Raw genomic sequence first — 17,614 nt, forward strand, 5'->3', positions numbered from 1 at the left:
GGTTTCTGTGGGGGGCAGTTGGAGGGAGTGGATGGTGGCAGGGTGGGGCTTCGTTCCCCATGGAGTGTCCTGTTTTTTGAATGTTAAAATATGGTCTCCCTACCATTCACAGCATGCTGCCGCATGAGGTCCCCCTCCTTCCTTTCCAGTTGGTAGTGGCCAAAGGAATGCTGGGAAATGTAGTTCTTTCTCTGCTCCAAGGCTGGCTCTATAGGCAGGGAGCTAACCAAGGAACTACAGCTCCCAGAGCCCCCTGTTGGTTCTCAGCTCCCATGCTTCCCTGCCACCCTTGCAAATGGACTGCCCCAAGCAGGTGCTTGCTTTGCTGGTGCCTAGAGCCGCCCCTGACAGGATGACATGTTCACTGAGATCCTGCAAACCAGTGCTGCATCAGGCCATCAGCAAAGGGCCTGGAGGGTGAACATTGCAGACAACCTGGACAAGGACAGAGCACACAGGAGAAAGGCCCAGGAGTCCCAGCAGGAAGAGGAGAGGGAGATGCAGTGTTAGAAGGCTTTCCCTCAACCCTCCCTCTTCCCTGATTCTTGTCACGCAGACAGCAAGCAGCAAAAAACCAGAAGTCAGAAGTGCAGACAATGCAATGTTTATTGGGGTTAATTTCCAAGCAAACATATTCCGAAGTCCTTCACACCAGTCGGACATCTCTATACGCCGATAGAGGCTGTTCCCCAGTGTTCCCTTCCCAACTCTGACACTGCAGAGCATTTACCTTTATCCCCCTTCCCAGCTCTGATGCCGCAGAGCCTTGCCTGTGTCCCTGTTCCTCATTCCCTATTCTTGTCTCCCCACCTTAGCAAGGTTGATTCCAATTGCCCCTTCCACTTCCTGTTTGACCCCAGTTTATACAGTAATATTCTCAACTATCCCTTAACCAATCATTTTACTGAAATTTAACCAACCAATCCTAACATATTGTAACATAATTCTCTAACGAATTATATCCCACTACCCTAATTAACTTACACCAAGCAAAATTAACTATACAGCAGACAGAAACAATTAGAGAACCAGACAGATTAACAGTAGAAAAGTGGGGGCCATAAAGACAAAACACTACAGAAATGAGGATTTCACAACTACACCCACTGATAAGTGATTTCTTGTCAGACAGGATGCTATCAAACTAAGTGTTCTTTAACCATCTTAATATCTGTTTCTTTATCTGGTGGTGATGGGCACTATCAGGACAGGATTGTATTCCTAACAGTCCAATACCACCTTATTTCAATGTGACTTCTCACTATTTAAGTGCTCTTTCAAAGCCTCCCTGGGCCACAGAGCTCTTCTAATAGCCCCTGTGGCTACTCAAACTCAGCAGATAGCTGCTCCACCTCCACATCAGCAGCAACTCTTCCCCCTTTGCTTCACAGATACAATGCAGGACACAACAGCAGTGCCGTAACAAGGGCAAGGCGAGTGAGGCACTTGCCTTGGGCGCGGAAGGTGAGGGGCTGAGGGACTGAGCAACCTGCTGCCAAATTGCCACTGGTCGTCAGCTAGGGAGAGGGGCTGCACATCCAGCTCTTTGGCAGAAATTCGGCAGCGGGTCCTCTAGTCCCTCTCGGAGGGAAGGACGTGCCGCCAAATTGCCACCGAAGAATGGCGGCAATTTGGCGGCAGCTCCTTCCCTCCGAGAGGAACCCGCCGCTGAAGAGCCAAATGTGCTGCCCCATCCCTTGCCTTGGGCGCAAAAATCCCTAGATACAGCTCTGCCCAGCAGGCAGCTATAGCCATTGGGATTTTTTTCACTGAGATCCAATCTTGTGAGTAAACAACACCAGCATCCCTTCAATCTACCAAAAGCATGCTCAACTGTTGTTCTGCACCTGCTGAGCTGGTAGTTGAATCTTTCATTGATGCTGTCAAGGTGGTTGATGTACAGTTTCATGAACCAGGAGAGCAAGGGATCAGCTGGATCCCCCAGGATCACTACTGGGATATCAACATCACCAATGGTAATCCATTAGTTGGGAAAGAAACTCCCTGCTTGTCACTTTCTGACCAGTCCTGTGTTCTTAAAGATGTGAGTGTCATGCACTTTCCCCGACCAGCCAACGCTGATGTTAGTGAAGCATCTCCCGTGATCCACCAGTGCTTGCATGTACTTTGTGGCAAGGTGGCCTGGTGCCAAAATAGGGATACGAATGCCATCTATTGCTCCACCATAGGCACTGACTCTGTGGGTGCTTCAGGGCTGGAGCACCCATGGAAAAAAATTAGTGGATGCTGAGAACCCACCGTAAGCCAGGTGCCTCCCATCTGCCAGCAGCCTTGACGATCAACTTCTCCCTCTCCCTCCCAGCACCTTTTGCCCGCTGCAATCAGATGTTTCACAATATGCACACTTATATGACAACGGCCCCCACAGAGCATTTCCCAAGTCCAGAATGATTTCCCACTGACGCGACAGCGGATTGCTACTGAAGTTTCCACAGTGCAATCACCACTCACTTCTCCACTGTCAGCACAGCTCTCGCTTTGGTGTTCTAATGCTGGAGGGCTGGGGCGAGTTCTGCACACAGATCCAGGAATGTGGCCTTGTGCATCCGAAAGTCCTGCAGCCATGATTCATCATCCCAATCCTGCATTACGATGCGATCCCACCAGTCAGTGCTTGTTTCTCGGACCCAGATGCGGTGCTTCACAATGTGCAGTTCCTCTGTGAACACCACCACCAACTTTGAATTGGTTCTTGTTATGTGCCACAGCCATCTATCCCCCAAGAAACTGTCATGTTCCACCAGGGCAGTGCTGGGGAAAGCTTGCAGGAGTGATAGCCACCCCTAAATTTGCCTTGGCCGCCCCACATAGCCACCCCATAGCAGCAGCTGCTCTCCAGCTGCCTAGCTCTGAAGGCAGAGAGGAAAGAGTGGTGGCTGCTGGCTGGGCACCCAGGTCCAGCAGAGATGTAAGCCCAGGCACGGGGTCGGGGTGCCTGAGAGCAGCCCCTGGCCCATGTCTCTTCCAGGATGCACCGCCCAGGGCAGGTGCAGGGTCTGGGGCTCCCCACAGTGGCCCAAACTGACCCACTCCAGCCCAGGCTCTTGGACCTTTCCCCCCATGGTCACTGCTCCCTGAGGCCCCTACTGACCCCAGAGCCAGGTACCCCCACTTGGGCAACTCTTACCGGCTGCATAAGCAGCCAGAGCCTTTCACTGCCCAGCTCCAGCTTTCAACATGGCCAGAGGTTGAGGCCTCAGGGGGGACAGAAGAGAAGCAGAGGGCAGGGCCATGAAGAGGGTGGGGCCTTGTGGTGAGAGAGAAGGGCTAAGGCTCACCTCAGCCCTCCCACCACTAGGAAGAGGCTGGTGCCAGCCCTGTGTTCCACACTGACTGTGTTCTTCTTGCAGTTCTTCAAGCAGCAGAGGATCACGTGCCCTGGGTGCTTACAAAAACAGTGCAAAGCTGTGCAGGCTCCACACTTCTGTCAGAGATGGCGGACAGCAAGTAGAGCCACAAGGGTTTGTTGGATTTGGAAAAAAAGCATGAAAATTATGGGATATAGATTACATTATGGGATGGAGACCACTGCACGCTTTTTGGCTCCTTGCTCCCAGTCACCCTGGCATGACGCATTTCTGCCCCACTATGTATTGCCAAAACTTCCCAAAAGACAGTGAGCTGAATGGTGATAGGTTGCACATTGGGATACCTACCCATGGTGCACCAAACTGTGCATCAATACAAGCACTCCTTGGTGAATATGTGCAGCGCAGACGCAAGAAGCCAAGTATGAACATGCACAAGTGATGTACTAACTGTAGCAGCTTTATGCTGACATAACTTGCATTGATCAAAGTTTGTAGTGCAGACATGGCCTAAGTGCTCAGCCTGGCAAAACAAGGCTTGTATCGTCATTGGAGACAGGATATTTTGTTGGAGACAGGAGACAGGATCCTTGAAGCTAACAGCTTTTCCCATTGTCTTTCAAGTGTGTGCTTAGATGTTCTCATCTGGGGAGACATTGTGTTGCTTTCCTGCTTGTTATTCTTCTAACAGCCCCCGTTGAATTAAAGTATAATGAACATTCCACTAACTCTAATCTAGTTATACAGTCTATCTCAACAACAAGATCATATTCAATATTCATAACATTATTGCATAGCAGCTCCACATCTGCCACAACCACCACACCCAATTCCCCAATCTTCCACTGGCATTGTGCCAGCTTCCCCTCAAACCTCCTCAGCTTTTGCTCTCTTGTTTCCTGTTCTCTTGTCCTTTTCTGCATCCTCTCCCTCCTTCTCTCCCCCTATCTACTCCCATTTCTGTCTTCCTGCCCTCTCTCTGCTTTCCTCAATTTCTCTCTCCACCTCTCCTCCCTTCTCTACCTTCTTCTCCAGACACTCAGTCCTGCTTCTCTCTGGTTGCTGACATTTCTGTTGCTCATGCATGGATGTAGCTCACAGCGTGGGAACAATGGCAGGAATACCAGTGTAGGCAGTGTACTGGTATTGTGCCATCTAACTGTGCTTACAGCAGGTGTAGATAACCCGGTAGTAGAGAGCACCTGCGGCTGGTCTACCTCAGAGCCACCATCTTTCATAGCAGCACTGGAGCTGCACTAGCATTAGAGGAACAGCTGGAGAATTTCAGTAAATCCTCAGTAGAGACAAGTCCTCTGAATCTGTCCTCCCTCCCTGTCTATGAGCTCACTCACACGCATTTTCTTGATTACATTCCCAAATGTACAGGCACACAATAAGGCAAGGAAACCCTTGTTATTCTGAAGTTCCAACCCTACTCCCCTGGGTTTATTTACCCTTCCTATCGATTTCCTACTACTCCAGAGCTGCTCAGATGTCCCTCAGCTAGAACAGCCACCTGGTCTCTAGGACTGAATCATCCCCTCTTCCTCCCAGATTCCCCATATCAACTGGAGTTGCAACAAACAACAAAAAATGAATCACACACCTATGGAAATCAAAGGGACCTTGGCTAAAAGACAGGACGCTTCTAGCCCATCTAAGGTCTAGATGGGTTGGCATGTGTATTCCAGTGTCACCACCATCCACAGCTGTTTGAGCCTAGCTTTCCGTACTAAACACAATACACACATCCGACGAAGTGGGTATTCACCCATGAAAGCTTATGCTCCAATACGTCTGTTAGTCTATAAGGTCCCCCAGGACTCTTTGCAGCTTATACACACTTGAGTTCACTCAGGGTGGAAACAAATCTAGTTCAGGTACTCCTTTTCCCAGGGTCTGTACCCAGTGTTCATTCCAGGGCACACAGAAATCCACTTCTAGTAATAGTTCTCCTATCACAGCTAGCGCTCCAAGTCCTTTCCAAGAACAGGGCTCCAGTTCAGGTCTTCCCTACCTACAAAGAGCTGTGCCCAGAACCCATTCCTGGCTGAATAGAACTCCAGTTCAGGTTCTCCCCATCTCTAGAGGGCTACACCTAGAGCCTACTACTGCAATTAGAGTCAGAACACCAACTCCATTTTTTGGTCTTGTTATTTCATCTGCTAACACAGGGGTCGGGGCGGCTATAGGCATTTTGCCGTCCCAAGTACGGCAGGCAGGCTGCCTTTGGCGGCTTGCCTGTGGGAGGTCCCCGGTCTCGCAAATTCGGCAGCAGCCTGCGGGAGGTCTACCGAAGCCACGGGACCAGTGGACCCTCCGCAGGCAAGCCGCCAAAGGCAGCCTGCCTGCCGCCCTCGCAGTAACCGGCAGAGCACCCCCCCCCCGTGGCTTGCCGCCCCAAGCACCTGCTTGGCATGCTGGTGCCTGGAGCCGCCCCTGACAGGGGTGGCCAACCTGAGCCTGAGAAGGAGCCAGAATTTACCAATGTACATTGTCAAAGAGCCACAGTAATACGTCAGCAGCCCCTCATCAGCTTCCCCCCCGCAGGGCTGCTTTAGGCAGATTCGCCTGATTCCCTGGAATTGGGCCCCGCGCCTAAGAGGGCCCCGTGCCTTAGGCACCTTTTAAATTTCTTTTTACTCACCCTGGCGGCAGTCTGCTCTGCTAGGGTCTTCAGCAGCCCCGCTCCCCAGGCCAGAGCACTGGCTGGAGTGCAGCAAGCCCTGTGGCCCCGCTCTCCCAGCTGGAGCTTTGGCCGGAGTGCGGCAGCCCTGCAGCCCCGTGACCCCGGCTGGAGCGTCAGCTGGAGCGCGGCAGCCCTGCAGCCCCGTGACCCCGGCTGGAGCTTCAGCTGGAGCGCGGCAGCCCCATGGCCCTGTGACCCCGGCCAGGGCGCGGAAGCTTCACAGCCCCGTGACCCCGGCTGGAGCTTCGGCTGGAGTGCGGCAGCCCCGTGGCCCTGTGACCCTGGCCAGAGCACGGAAGCCCTGCGGCCCCGTGACCCCGGCTGGAGCTTCGGCCGGAGCACAGCAGCCCCACGGCCCCGCAACCCCGGCTGGTGCTTCGGCCAGAGCGCGGCAGCCCTGCAACCCCGCTCTCCCGGCCGGAGCGCGGCAAGCCCCGCAGGCCCACTCTCCCAGCCAGCAATCCGAAGTGCTGCTAAAGATTGGGAGCACCGCCCAGTGAGTACAAGCCGCCCCCACCCCCCAGAACTGAGCCCCGCGCTTGCTAAAGCTGGCCCTGCCCCCCTGCTCCCAGCGCCTCCCACCCACCAGCAGCCCTGCCAATCAGCGTCTCCCCTTTCCTCTCCATCAGCTGTTTCGTGGCATGCAGGAAGCCCCAGGGGTGAGAGGAGGAGCGAGGGCATGGCAGGCTCAGGGGAGGGGGCAGGAAGGGGTGGAGTGGGAGCAGGGCCTGTGGCAGAGCCAGGGATTGAGCAGTGAGCACCCCCCAGCACATTGGAAAGTTGGTACCTGTAGCTCCAGCCCCAGAGTCAGTGTCTATACAAAGAGCCGCATATTAACTTCTGAAAGGTGCACGTGGCTCTGGAGCTACAGGTTGGCCACCCCTGTGCTATCAGTTTTTTCACTTGAAGCAATCACAAGTAAATCCTGGTCTGGATTTCTTTGCCTACCTAAAAGAGATTTCATAACACTCTCCAGAGCTGGCAAAGGAAATGACTCCTCTTAGAATTCCAAAATGGGTCTGAACAGCCCCAGTTTGGAGAGGAGTCAATTTCCTGTCTGCTGTACAGCAAGGTAGGACGCAATTCAAATTCACGGTCCTGTATGTTGGTCACATCTGCTGAGGGGTCCATCAGCAAGGATGCATTAACTAGCTCAACCACAAGATAAGCGCTTGATGCAAGAATTACTGAGTGAAATTCTCTGGCCTGTGTTATGTGGGAGATTCTGACTAGGTGATCGCAATAGTTCCTTCTGGTCTTAAATCTAGGAAAGGCATGCTGGGAATCACCTCCCTATTCCTGAGGTAAATCTGATGGCATCAGAACTGTCTTGTGATTTTGGTAGGTTTTTCTCCAGGCTTTTCTTTCCAGACTTCTACCCCTTCAAAAACCCCACCTATGGAAGCAGGAGATATATTTATAATTTGGCACCTAGTTGGAAAGGCCCAGGCCTACCCCACTATGACCCCATCCTCATTAGGCAGAAACCATTCACCTTTCAGAAGTGTGTGCAGGCCGCTCCAGTGAGCAGCAGCAGCACACCCACCACACAGTGTGGATGTGTCACTATGGAGACACAAATATGGCCACACTGCAGTGCCCCCTCTGGCTGGTTTTGAGAGTGGCGATGGCAAAGTCGGAAGGGAGAGGCATGTCGTCAGAAAGACAGTCACTGTGATGTGCATATGGGACCTTCCTAAGGAACTGTAGATTCTGAGGCCAGAAAGAACCATTTTAATCTAGACCCACCTCCTGCACAACACAGGCCATAGGACGTTAGAGAGTACTTCAGACGTATCCATCCCCATGCCCGCCCCCTCCGCCCCCGCCAGGGGTGGTGATGAACGCTATACAAATGTTCTCTTATCTTTATCAGTTTTGGCTTTAACATCCTCCCCATTTCATTAACTGAAATCTTGTTTCTCTTTTCCGAAGCGCCCCTCGAGTTACACAGCCTCTTACAATAATCAGACAGGCATCATGCAGGGAACAAGGGGACATGGGGAGGGGATTCTTGCCAGAACTCCCTCAAGACCCCGTCAGTGCTATTCCCTGGTTGGCAGAAGAGACAGTGAGGGGGAAGAAACAATCACAGCTGTTCTGTCACTTGTTGGCAGCTCTGGAAGCAGGTAGATTGTATGAGGCCTGGCGTTATCTCTGGTGAAAGACAAACAGAAAGGGGAAAGCGAAGAAATTCCTGATCCAAAAGGGCCCTTATCTCCCTTCCGTTTCCCTTGCCCCAGAGAGATATGGCGGACTCAATGCACTGTTGTTTCCTAGAGGGCCCTCCCTCCTCCTTTCTCTCCCCTGTCACCTGCAAGCGACTCTGGCTATGTGGTATTGGGTTCTGACCCACAGCACACACAGCTCCTCTGTTCCACACAACACACCATGCACACACAGAGACACTGCCAATGTACCTCTGTCCTGTCTTGCAGCACACACCACTATCCCAGCATTGGGGGATCCTCCTCCCTTAAGGCTTGTGCCCACCTCAAAATTCACAGGACACAACTGAATTTCCCAGCTCTGTCCTGAAAGATGACCATTTGCAGGGACACAAAAGGTTGTTGTATTTATTTCAGATGTCATGGTACAATGTTATCATCACACGAGTTTCTAAACGTTGTGATGTAGCATCATGGCCTGGCAACATGAGCCTTGTGTTTGACAGGCCAAATGTGCGGAAAGGTAGCAAACCCTACAGTTTTTCTGTGTTAGGTTCTTAGGATCTATGATGGGATCATGACAGGTCAAACGGCAATTCTCTCTTTATCCAGTGACAGAGGATCAAATGTGGGGCTCTAGCACTTTACAATAGGTAGGAAATTACAAAAATCAGAGCTTGGTGGGGAGGAGAGAGGAGGAGGAAGGGGGTGTGTGAAATTTATTACTGGATACCAAAGAGTGGCCAAAGCACCCCTTTCTGAACAAATGGCCTAGCCTCGACTCTTGACTCCTTGTTCATTTCAATATATGCACCAATTAGAGCACAGCCCTGTAACAGTAGCCAATAGAGTCAGTGCATATTGACCCCTGACATGTGACAATGACCCTTTGTAATCTTGACCCATGCCATGTGACTAGGGCCAAGATATAAAGATCAGTCTCTTATCAGTACTTCTGCCAGTCACCACTTGATTACAAGTTAACAGAAGTAAACTAAATCTTTGTGGGAAATTCAGCAAATGAACTCCCAGGCAGAGAACTGGAGGAAGCTGTTGCAGCGATATAGATATTCTCCTGGAGACAGGTGGTATTGAAAAGCAATCAGAGAAGGTGAAATTGTCTACACTGCTACATGCGGCAGACCCAGAGACACTGGGGATCTACAGTACATTCCAACAGGAGCAAGAAAGGGACTGGAAACAGCTAGACAAAGTCATTGCAAAATTTCAAGGTGACTTTGATCGACGTAAGAACAGTATTTGGAAAAGACATTTTCTTTATTAAATATCAGCTGCCAGCCAGCTAAGGCTATGAATTGCTATGTTACAGGCCTATGAAATAAAAAGCAAGATGAATCTGAACAGTTAACGAAAGGCTGGTCCGAGTAGAGACAAAATTTTACATGGTATAACTGATAACCAGATCAAAGCAACATTATCTCAAGAAAAGGATTTGATTTGGCAAAGTCCAGTGGGAACTAGCAAGGCTAGTGAGAACTGTCCTGATTCTGAACAACTGCACAATCTACTGTGAGAGGGCGTCTCATTTTGGCAGCTGGTGTGGGTGGAGTTTATTTTGTGGGTGGAATTTGGCAGAGTAGCTCTGCACTTCTCCTTGCCTCCCACCCAGTTTAAATTCTGCTTACGTTGGAGACTGTTCAGGAACAAAGAAATTTGACCAGTCTGAAGAAAGATGGAGACAATAATACAAATGGAAAGATCCCGAAACAAGGTGGCCTTTTGCAGATGCATAGACATGTTAACCTAGCTAAAAAAATGCATCCCTAATTTGTCACAATTAAATTGTCCAATCAGAATGTGTCTTGCAGCCAGTACAGAATGGCACTGGGATGACTGGCATGAGGAAATCTTTTGGAAATTGAAAATATTTGTTATAGAAGCACCAATACTGAAATACTGAGATTAACAAAAAGTCTAAAATCTCATCGGATGCAAATTTGCAGAGATTAGCAGCTGTTTAAACGCAAGGTGATCACACAGTGGCATATGCATCCAGAACACTGACTAAAGCACAACAGAACCACGATAAGATTGGGAAAAAATGCTGGCAATTGTTTTAGTTTATGAGTGGTTTCATGGATATATTTATGGCCAGAAATTAGTGGAGGTAGAAGTGGACTGTAAGCTGTTGCAAGATATATTACACAAAATGTTGTACAAAACATGGTCTAGACCTCAGAAAATGATCATGAAACTGCAAAACTATTCGTTAAATATGAAATTCAGGCCCAGTAAACAGCCTCTTACAGGAGGCATGCTTTCAAGAGCACCTCTAGACAACAAAAGGAAGGAGATGCAGGAAGTGGAGTTTGATGTAAATATGACTCAGACATGACCTCTTTCTGAAGCAAAACGTGACGAGTTCAGATGCAGAACACAAAATGTACTCAACCTTAAGAAACTGAGGATAGTCATTCTAGATGGATGTTCAACATAAATATCCCAGACATTTCTAAGCATAAACTCTTACTGGGACTAGACAGATTAAATTGTTGCATAGGACAGGGTTCTGTGCAAAGGGCATTCTATCATAACACCACCCAGCATGAGGTCAGAAATACCGAGCGTAAATCACAGTGCTCACCTGGGTATAGAGAAATGTAAGAACTGAACCAGAGATGTCCTAGTCTACCCATTAGTTGTGATACAAATACCATTAAGGCCCCCTAGTACTCTGCAGGGGACAGATGATAGAAGGAAAAACAATTATGGGGAAAACAGACTCACAAAGATAGCTGATTTGCTGCCAGTCTCCAACTTCATGCGGTAAGAATTTTTCCAGTGAGGGCCAAATTCTGCTGAGTTATACTAGTGTAAATCAAGCATAACTCCACTGAACTAAGCTGAGTCATCACTGAGGTCCACACTGATAGCAGACTCTTTTGCAAGGTTCCTGTATGAAAGGGGAAGCCAAAGGCCCGCTGAATCTTCCATCATCTCGCATCTATTCCATCACCTCAGTTGTCTTTGCCCTCCCCCCTACTAAATTTCCCCATGTTGAATTATTCCAATAGATTCATATATTAATATATTTCAAGGCCAGGAGGGACCATTGTGATCACCTAGTGTGATCTCTTGTGTAACTAGGCTTGGCAGAATTCAATTTTTAGTTTTTTATAATTTAAATGGGCAATATTCATGTTTATTTTCAGTACTTTTGTAGATTTGTGTTGATTTAAATTTTGATGGCTGCATGAAATTATAGGGGCCAGACAATTATTTAATGACTAGATGTTGAGATTAAAAAAGTTAAAGCTTTATAAACTGTTAAAACACAAGTTGTCAATATCACATCAAAATATACAAAGTAAATATCCTTAAATCAACAAATTTTACCTGTTTTTACTATTTTTTCACTAGCCCATTTGTAACAAGCCCAGGTAAAAAATCTAAATTACTGGATTTTGACTCTAAGAGGTCCTCAAGGAGTATTTTTCTTGCTTTTCCTATCTGTAAATTTCAAATATTATTGATGGAAATATTATTTTCATTGGTTTGTGTGCGTAGGGTGAAATCAGTGTCTACTGACCTTTACTGATAATCGAATTCTTCCAAGCCTGTGTATAACACAAGCCACAGAACTTTCCCAAAATAAATCCTAGAGCATATGTTTTAGAAAAACATCCAGTGTTCCTTTAAAAATTGCCAGGGATGGAGAATCCACCATGACCCTTGGTAAATTGTTCCAATAGTTAATTACCCTCACTGTTGAAAATGTAAACCTTATTTCCAGTCTAAATGTATCTAGCTTTAACCTCCAGCCATTTGGACCATGTTATATCTTTGCTTTTAGACCAGAGGTGGGCAAAGTACGGCCCGCAGGCCACGTCCAGCCCGCAAGACCATCCTGCCCAGCCCTTGAGCTCCCGGCCAGGGAGGCTAGCCCGCAGCCTCTTCCCCGCTGTTCCCCCCTGCTGCGCAGAGCCACGCTGCTGCGCGGGCAGCACTCTGGGCAGCAGAGCTGCGCGCTCCTGCCAAGCAGAGCAGCATCATGTCTGGCTCCGGCCGGCGTGGCAGCCAGCTGCTCTGCATGCTCTGCTTGGTGTGGTAAGTGGGCCAGGGCTGGGGGGGTTGTAAAAGGGGCGGGGGCCCTGGGGAGCAGTCAGGGGACAGGGAGCAGGGGACGGTTGGATGGGACAGAGGTTCAGGGGGGCGGTCAGGGGGTGGGGAACGGGGGGGTTGGATAGGCATAGGGTCCCAAGGGGCCTGTCAGGGGGCAAGGGTGTGGATGGGGTCAGGGCACTCAGGGGACTGGGAGCAGGGGGGTTGGATATGGGGTGGGGTCCCAGGGGGCGGTTACGGGTGGGGGGTCCCAGGAGGAGGCAGTTAGGGGACAAGGAACAGGGGAGGTTGGATGGGTCGAGGGTTCTGAGGGGGCGAAGTCAGGGGGTGGGAAGTGGGAGGGGTCAGATAGGAGGCAGGGGCCAGGCTGTCTGGGGAGGCACAGCCTTCCCTACCTGGCTCTCCATCCAGTTTTGCAACCCCAATGTCGCCCTCGGGCCAAAAAGTATGCCCACCCCTGTGTTAGACACATCAAGTTATCAATATCCTTCTTGAATTATAGACGCCAGAACTAGCCACAGGATTCCAGCAGTCACACAAGTGCCAAATACCGAATGGATAAATGTATATACCTAAGAATAAAGAATATAGGCCATACTTACATGATGGTGGACTCTGTCCTGGGAAGCAGTGACTCCAAAAAAGATTTGGAGGTCATGGTGGATAATAAAATAACCTCTTTACTCCTACTTGAGATTCCACTGCTTATTCATCCAAGGATCACATTAGCTCTTTTGGCCACAGCATCGCACTGGGAACTTGTGTTCACTGATTATCCACCATGACCTCCACATCTTTTTCAGAGTCACTGCTTCCCAGGATAGAGTCCCCCATCATAGAAGCATGGCCTGTATTCTTTGTTCCTAGATATACACATTTACATTTAGCTGAATTAAAACATACATTGTTTGCTTGCACCCAACTGACCAAGCAACCGAGATCACGCTGTTTCAGTAATCTGTCTTCTTCATTATTTACCACTCCCCAATTTTTGTGTCATCTGCAAACTTTATCAGTGATGATTTTATATTTTCTTCCAGATCATTAATAAAAATGTTAAATAGCATAGGGTCAAGAACCAATCTCTGTGAGATACTACTAGAAACACATCCCATTTACAGTTGCATTTTGAGCTCTATCAGTTAGGCAGTTTTTAATCCATTTAATATGTTTCATGTTAATTTTATATTTTTCTAGTTTTTTAATCAAAATGCCATATGGTACCAAGTCAAAAGCCTTATAAAAGTCCAAGTATATTACATCAACATTATTTTTATCAACCAAATTTGTAATCATTAAAAAACATATCAAGTTAATTTGACAGGATCTATTTTCCATAAAATCATGCTAACTAGCATTAATTATATTACCCTCCTTTAATTCTTTATTAATCGAGTTCCGTATCAACTGCTCCATTATCTTGCTCAGGATCGATGTTAGACTGACAGTCTGATAATCTCCTGGGTCATCCTGTTTACTCTTTTTAATAATATATTCCATATTCACTGCTGCTGCAGATCAGAGCCTAGCAGAGAATCTGGTTTTGGTGACCTTTCCCCAGGACAATGGCTCTATTGAAATCAGTCAGGAATGCCATTCATGACTTGCAACAGCAAAGGCATTGCTCTCAGTCTCATCCATATAAAGAGGGTTCCGCTTAGCATCAGCACAGCTGGGTGCGGGGGAGGCTGGCCTGGAAAAAGATTTAAACCATGAGCCTGCCTTTCATTTGCACCTGATTTCTCATGCTTTCCCCTATGGTGTCAACTCTCTGGGGTCACACAGATGCTTCTGTGCTTAGCTATGCTCTTTGCAACATTAGTACCAGTGCAAGGTGCCAGATCAACCACTCCAGAGATTGAAGTCCTATGTTTATCCACTGCATGACCTGTAAGAGCTGACTGCATGGGTAGCAAGCTTCTCATCTACACCACACACCACCAATGTACCTCAGCCCTGCCAGAGAGGGACCATCTCTAGAGTTCACCAGGGAGTTCAGTCTCCATGGCTCACTGAGTACTTGATCCCTTTACCAAGGCTGCCAACAAGCAGCAAATTAGTGCTTGGCGACTGTGACAGTATTTTTCTTTTATGCAGACACCTGGCTTACTTGGAATGAGGGAAGCAGCAGAGATGAGTTGTCTGAACATGGCACTAGGAGGCAGAAACCCCTGATTTATAATCTAGGTTCTGACATCAAATCTGTGTCACTTTAGGCCTTTGTTCCTCTATGTATAAAATGGGGATAATGATACTTCCCTACCTAATCCGGTGAAGATGAGTTAGTCAATCTATGTACAGAATTTTGAAGATGGAAAGTGCTATATAAATTATTATTATTATTATTACTGGTCTTAGAATGATCTTGTGGTCTCATTCTATTATAGCACAGTCTAAATAAATCTCCCCAAATCTGAATACTCCTGAATTTTGGGATATAAACTTTCCATCCGGGCTTATTTCTATAATGAGATGAGCCAAAATCACAGCTCTGACTTGCCCCACCTTTGGGTAAAGCACTTTCTGACTCTAATCCACCGCTCCATCCCACCCTCTAACTCTCATTTGATTGTGACCAAACGTAGTCAGGATTAGAAATGCAGAGATGAAAGATTCTGTATGCCACCTCCAGTCTCTTGAAATGCAATGCCCATGGAGAATGGTGCCAGCAAAGCTTCAGGTTTTAGATGCTTCGCAGAGGATGGGGGTGTTAAGGTGCCACTTTTTAATGCTTCTGATGAAACCCACTTATTTAGAATACTTGTGAGAGAACAGCAGGCAGAGAGGAAAAGACTCCCATTCCATTGATAGCCAGGTTGAAAACCCTTAGCTAAAAAACACAGTCAGCAAAACAAATAAATGGCATTTATGTAGTTCTTTAGATCAGTAATTCCCTTCAGCCCTCAGGGTGAAAGAGCGGTGGTAGGACTGAAATGTTTCTTGTGACTCTAGGGTCATGCAGGGATTTCAGAGCTTGTCTATACTGAGAAAACGCATGGTGTTGGAAAATGTGTAAACTAGCACATGTAAACTAACACAGTGTTAAACATGCTTTTGCCCTTACTGTGGACAAAGACAGTCGTGTCTTAAAACATCTTCAATTGTCATGGTTAATCCTAGGGTTACAACATCTCTAAATTATTTTTTTACTTTGCTTAGAGAGAAGGAAAAACCTCCCTCCAGAATTCAAGGGCTTCTCCAGAGAGAGACGCGGAGACAGACAGAGAGATCACCCCACAGAACTTTAGTGAACCATAAAGCATGGACATTCTGAGGTCACAAAGCCTTGGAATGCTGGGAATGCATTTTTGATGTAGTGTGCAAAATTTGTCACCAATTAACAAGTCATTGCCCTGACTCTTATCTGCTCTGTCCCTGAGGGGTCCATTGCTACATGCTGGGTAAGAGAAATACCTGTTAAGCAAACCTCCACCTGTCCCTTCCCAATGGCCCAGGAAATGTGTGTGTGTGTGTGTGAGAGAGAGAGAGAGAGAGTGTGCACACTTGTGCATGCGTGTATGTGAGAGAGAGAGCGCCCACGTGCATGTATGCTCACACCTTGGTGAGGTTCAAAGACCCTTTATCACCATACTCTCTCCTTACATGTACTACAGTTCATGCTCCCACACATGACCTTGGGACTGAGCCCTCCCTTACAGTGAAGAAGAGATACACAGAACTTAGTCTGCCCGCTGGGAAGTAGGGGGAGTTTTATCCAGGGGCTTGGCTGGCAGCTGATTACAACAGAAAGCTGTCCATTCTTCAATACAAGAATTTGTGGTGGGACCTGGGCCAAAGATGAGGAAAGGCAGGAGGTTATCTGTAAAGCTGCTGCTTCTTTTAATGTCTCTCCTTTCAATTCATGTGCCAAAGAAGAAGAAAAATGATTATGCTTTTAGTTTCTCAGCTCTGAGCTGGAAAGAAGAGGACCATGTGACTCAGTGACTTGTGAAGCATCAATTCCCTGAGGACAAGATTAGTGGCAAAACTGTACACTGGTGCACAGGCACCTATGTATATGCATACATGCAGAAACACACACAAACTCAGATACATATGTATAGACACACATACACATAAATACATGCATAGACACACACACTGTACATGCAGACACATAAACATGCATATATATATATATATATATATTTATATATATATATATACCTAGACATACCTGTGTCTAGAATCTCTCAGTACATTTTCCAGACCTGACGAAGAGCTCTGTGTAAGCTCGAGACCTTGTCTCTCTCCCCATGAGAAGCTGGTCCATTAAAAGATATTACTTTACCCATTTTGTCTCTAGAATCTCACATGCACACAGACATGCTTATATAATCACACACACATGTACACAGACTCACTTGCATTCATGTGTGGACTCATATAAAGACATAGCCTCACATATATGTCGGGATACCCAAATTCTTATTAACATGCACAAAAACAGAAAGACAGACTCAATCACAGACAGACATAAACAATCATTGGTGTGCATGCGCGTGCGCACACACACACACACACCTCACCTGACCAGCCACTCAACAGATCTTGTGCCAAGAAGCTACCTGGGGGGGTGAAAGAGGAATTTTGCTCAGGGCATTTTGGAACCAAACCTAACCACAGTCCCTGAGTGGCAGGTCCCACACTCAGTGAGAACAGCAGAAGTGAAGGAGTGGGGGTCTGTTGTCACCAGAAAGTTATTTGCCCTGCTGGCATTGCTGACATTCCAACAGCCTTGACAGTGTGGCTGGTACTACCGCAGGGCAGAATGACCTAAGAGAGACTCGAGTGGGAGTAAAGGAGAAAGGAAGGCTGGACAGGTTGACAACAGGATTCAGGGGTCTTGCTGTGACTGGAACTGTGTTTTCTTGAGATAAGTGTGACCTATTCACACTTGTCCTGTAGCTGAGGCAGGAGCTGGGGCTTTACGTATAACTTGACCTTCTATTGTGGCTACCAAACATTAGAGAAGATAAACAAGGTAATCAAACAATTCCCAAATGACCACACCACCTCCAAAACACACACACACACACACACACACACACACACACACACACACACACACACACACACACACACACACACACACACACACACACACAGAGAATGAGACTGGGGCAATGCAGGGAACCCTTAACCTTGGAGTGAAGTTCAGACTCCAAAGGTAAATGAGTCTACGAAGAATGATCATTATTTTCAGGTAGAAAACATGTCCAGTCCAGTGAGACTCAGAAACCAGGAAGGAAGACCAAGAAAAAATGGCAAAAAGGTTGTTCTGATGCCTTTCTTCCTCTCACATCTGTCACTTACAGGTGGTCCCTCCAGGTCATAGAGGAGGC

The 17,614-nt window shown here is 47.7% G+C and overlaps 1 long non-coding RNA gene across 1 annotated transcript in view; it reads right to left on the reverse strand.

Moving 5' to 3' along the window:
* Positions 1-1,879: 1,879 nt before the first annotated feature.
* The window catches only part of LOC127031071 (uncharacterized), a 94,515-nt gene continuing 78,780 nt past the window's right edge, over positions 1,880-17,614 (reverse strand). The window contains exon 3 of the long non-coding RNA XR_007768491.1: positions 1,880-2,680. This is a non-coding gene — a long non-coding RNA (uncharacterized LOC127031071). The remainder of the gene's footprint in view (positions 2,681-17,614) is intronic.

Source organism: Gopherus flavomarginatus, chromosome 1, assembly GCF_025201925.1.
Source record: "Gopherus flavomarginatus isolate rGopFla2 chromosome 1, rGopFla2.mat.asm, whole genome shotgun sequence".
Classification (NCBI taxonomy): domain Eukaryota; kingdom Metazoa; phylum Chordata; order Testudines; family Testudinidae; genus Gopherus; species Gopherus flavomarginatus.